The sequence below is a fragment of the Stenella coeruleoalba genome (assembly GCF_951394435.1).
Source record: "Stenella coeruleoalba genome assembly, chromosome: X".
In the NCBI taxonomy this organism is placed as follows: domain Eukaryota; kingdom Metazoa; phylum Chordata; class Mammalia; order Artiodactyla; family Delphinidae; genus Stenella; species Stenella coeruleoalba.
In genome coordinates this window covers 105,116,364-105,120,374 of record NC_137152.1, presented here as the reverse complement: position 1 = coordinate 105,120,374, position 4,011 = coordinate 105,116,364, and the positions used below count along the sequence as shown (strand labels likewise).

The window sequence follows — 4,011 nt, the reverse complement described above, 5'->3', positions numbered from 1 at the left end:
TGAGAGAGTGAAAACTGTCGAGTGATGCGGCCACTTTTCTCTCTCTGGATTTTTGCATCGTCGGAGTGCAGCAATGGCAGAGAATTTTAGGCACTTAATGGCTATTATTGTGATTAAAATGTGGACACTTCAGTCGTAGTCACCAGAATCCGCCATTATGATGAACTGATCTAATATCTCTATTTATTAAGTCACAGGCTGGGTTCCATCCTCCCCCACCCCACCCCACCTCCAGCGTGACTGAGAACAGGCTTAATTCCTAGAGGGGCTCGTCAGTCTCGCTGAGTTTTAGTTCTGGCCTGCAGATAGCATAGTCATCACTCATTATGGTTATCAGAGGAAACCAAGATGGATCGATATTATATCATGACTACTGGAGGAGGGGAAACTCCAACAGGTTTAGAGTAAAGGATGTGCTGAAGGGATTCCCTGACGGTCCAGTGGTTAGGACTCCTCGCTTTCACTGCAAGGGGCATGGGTTCGATCCCTGGTCGGGGAACTAAGATCCCACATGCCAAGCGGCATGGCCGAACAATAAAAATGAATAAATCCTGCAGAAACATAAAAAATAAAAAAGATGAAATCTTGCCATTTGCGACAACGTGGATGAACCTTGAGAGTGTTATACTCAGTGAAATAAGTCAGACAGAGACAATACCGTTTGATTTTACTCATATATGGAAGATAAGAAACAAACAAACAAAACAAGAGAAATGGACAGACCAATACAAAGAAAAACAAATGCGTGGATACAGAGAACAGAGCAGTGGTTACCAGAGGGCAAGTAGGAGGAGGGCCAAATAGGGAAAGGGGATCAACTGTATGGTGATGAATGGAAACTAACGTTTTGGTGCTGAGCACGCTGTAGTGTGTACAGAAGTTGAAATGTAATGTTGTACACGTGAAACTTATAATGTTATAAACCAGTGTTATCTCAATGAAAATAAACTACAAGAACCCCTGTAGGGAGCCGAGGACTGGCAGGAGCCTGAGTCCCTGGCTGCTTCCTGGAGCGCGCGCCTTGCTCACCTTCCTCTGGACTTGATCGACGTGGAACAGAATAAGGACCCAGTTTAGACCGCTGTAATTTTGCGTTTTCTGTCACATGGCATCAAACTTATTCCTAAATCATAGACATTATATATACCTTTGCTTCTAGGGAAGAAGAGGGTCTGATGGTCTGGTGCTTTTTCACCCGCCCTCCCACACCACAGGGACAAAAGGAGAATCCTAAAAGCTTCCAGAGAGAACAGACAGGTCACACACCAAGATTCAAGAATCAGAATTGCATTAGTTTCCCAACAGCGACACTAAAAGGTAGAAGGCAATACAGCAATGCATTCAAAATGCTGAAGGAAAACTTTCTCCAAACCAGGATTTTATACACAACCAAAGTTTAGATACGGAACGAACTTAAGAGTGGCTACGTGACCTGCTTTGGTCATTGGAATGTGGGCAGAAGAGACACGTGTCACTTCGGAGCAGCAGCGTGAGGGTCATCTCTGGTTAGCCGCATCCTCTTCTCCTCTGGCTTGACACTGGTGATGCTCCAGACAAAAGCTGCTCCATCCCCTGGGTCCGGGGACAAAGATGAGGCGCAGCACAGAGCTCCAGGCAACCCATGAGGGACATGTAACACGCCGGAGGAGACATGTTTCTTGTTGGAAGCCAGCGAGGTGTTGGGGCCGTATGTTACCACATCATAACTTAACCTCGGGTGACATACAAAGGGGTGACCTAGAAAAGAGAAAGATATGAGATAAAGGAAAAGGGACCCACCAGAGGAAAAAGAAGGAAGATCCCGGCACAAGAGGACAGATGGTCCATATTGGAGCAGGAGGGCATAGGATTCCTGCAGGGATGTTTCATGAAGTAGATAAAATGACTCAATTACCTGAGGTGCTGGAATATATTGAGAGTAGAGTAACATTTCTAGCAGAGACTCTGGAAAAGAAATGGGTAATAGGTGTATAGAAAATCAAGCAAATGAGGACTAAGACAATTATCAACTCAGAGACAAAAGAAGAGTTGGAGCGAAGTAATGTATTCATAGGACACTGGATGGCTAGGTTGTGAAAAATATTCTCATGGAAATAATGTAAAAATAGATTAAATTAACAAAGTTAAAACAACTATATCAGGGGAAATGCTTCCGTGTTGTGTGTGTGTGTGTGTGTGTGTGTGTGTGTGTGTGTGCTGGAAAAATTTCTGTAATTTTTTTAAACGTCTTTATTGGAGTATAATTGCTTTACAATGGTGTGTTAGTTTCTACTTTATAACAAAGTGAATCAGCTATATGTATACATATATCCCCATATCGCCTCCCTCTTGCATCTCCCTCCCTCCCACCCTCCCTATCCCACCCCTCTAGGTGGTCACAAAGCACCAAGCTGATCTCCCTGGGCTATGCGGCTGCTTCCCACTAGCTCTCTATTTTGCACCCTAATTCTTTCTTAACTTTCTCCGTTCCATTTTGTTTTTGCTTTCTGGACTTCCTTTAGTTAGATGTAGTACATCCTGGAACGAACCCCTAGTTTTTGTCTTTTCGCTCCCAGCTTTCTACCTCCTGTTTGGCTCTATTTTCTAGAAGATGGTCTCGACTGTATCTTCCAATACTTGTAAGGAAGTTTTGACCTATGACCTCCCGTTGCTGCCCCTTATCATGCAGACACTCAGTAGGGAGGAAGGAGAGGAATGATACTGGGTGTGGAGCCAGCCTGGCGGGCCGCACTTTTGTATCTTTGTTTATATCCCATATCTCATCCCTAGTGTTATTCGCGCCTTCTTCTTTTCCTTGATGAAATCTTAAAACAAATAAATCATTTACGGGGGCTGAATTGGCAGATTGCGATGGACATATACACACTTCTATATATAAAACAGGCAACTAATAAAGACCTAATGTATAGCACAGGGCCCTCTACTCCATACTCTGTCATGGCCTATATGGGAAAGGAATCTAAAAAGGAGTGGATATATATATATATACGTATAACTGACTCACTTTGCTGTACCCCTGAAACTAACACAATATTGTACATCAACTATAGTCCAATAAAAATGGTTTGAAACTCATTTTGGCTTCCTTGATTCTTTGTCTTTATTTCTACTGTGCTTATTATTCTTTCCTTGTAATTCCTTTATCTTTGCTTATTATGAAATCTTTTTGTTGATTTCCTTATTTTTTCTCCATACGTCAAGCACAGAAATTTCTGAAAACATAGACGAAAATAAAGAGTTAACAAAAGGCATAACGGCCAGTCATATTTTAGTGTAAGCATAATTTTGGTGTAAGCACTCTTCTGTGCATATACACGCCCAACGCACACACAGACATGTCTTTTTGGAAGAAAAAGTCTAATATTAAATATAGTTTCGTAGTTGTCTTTTACCTTTCATTTGATATTCTGTTGTGAACCGTCTGTCGTGTCAAATGCAGAGCTCTGACGTTTTCTTAAGCAGTCAAGAAAAACCTTTACCCCAAAGAAATCACACTCAGAGCCTCGAGGAGCAGAAGACATGTAGTCAGGGTCCCGGGTAGACGCCCACTGGAAGCGGGCTTCGGCCCACGTTGGGCGTGAATCTCGGGGGCGGGGACTCAGCGTTCATTTGCATAACGAGAATGAAATGCGATATATGTTCAAGTGAAAGCCATAGTTTTCCTTTAAAGCTATTATTTCAAAGAATGAGACTTCAGTCACTTCACTGGAAAGAAGTTTTGCAAGCTCTTGACCCGAGCTTACGTTCACCCTCAGTACAAATGGGGTCAATCTCCCTGGCATTGTCTCCCGAGGCCGCCCACCATAGACGCTCTCACGCTTCTCCTCAGCAGGCGGGAATCTTCCGAAAACCACGGAAGATTCCCGCCTGCTGAGGATGAAAGCAGAACCAAGCTTCCTAATTTTTGGAGGCCTTGCGGAAATAAGCAGGGCTGATGTGTGTGTGAAAAAATAGACCTACGAGAAAGCTTGTCGTTTGGCCAACTCGTCAGCCCTACCACTTTCGGTGTAC

The 4,011-nt window shown here is 43.4% G+C and overlaps 1 long non-coding RNA gene across 1 annotated transcript; it reads right to left on the bottom strand.

Moving 5' to 3' along the window:
- Window positions 1–376: 376 nt before the first annotated feature.
- LOC307179967 lies at window positions 377–3,504 on the bottom strand. The gene is made up of 3 exons (XR_013825624.1): window positions 3,393–3,504; window positions 1,895–1,944; window positions 377–1,737 (listed from the first exon to the last, which is right to left on the bottom strand). It is a non-coding gene; the product is annotated as an uncharacterized lncRNA (long non-coding RNA).
- Between the last annotated feature and the right edge of the window lie 507 nt (window positions 3,505–4,011).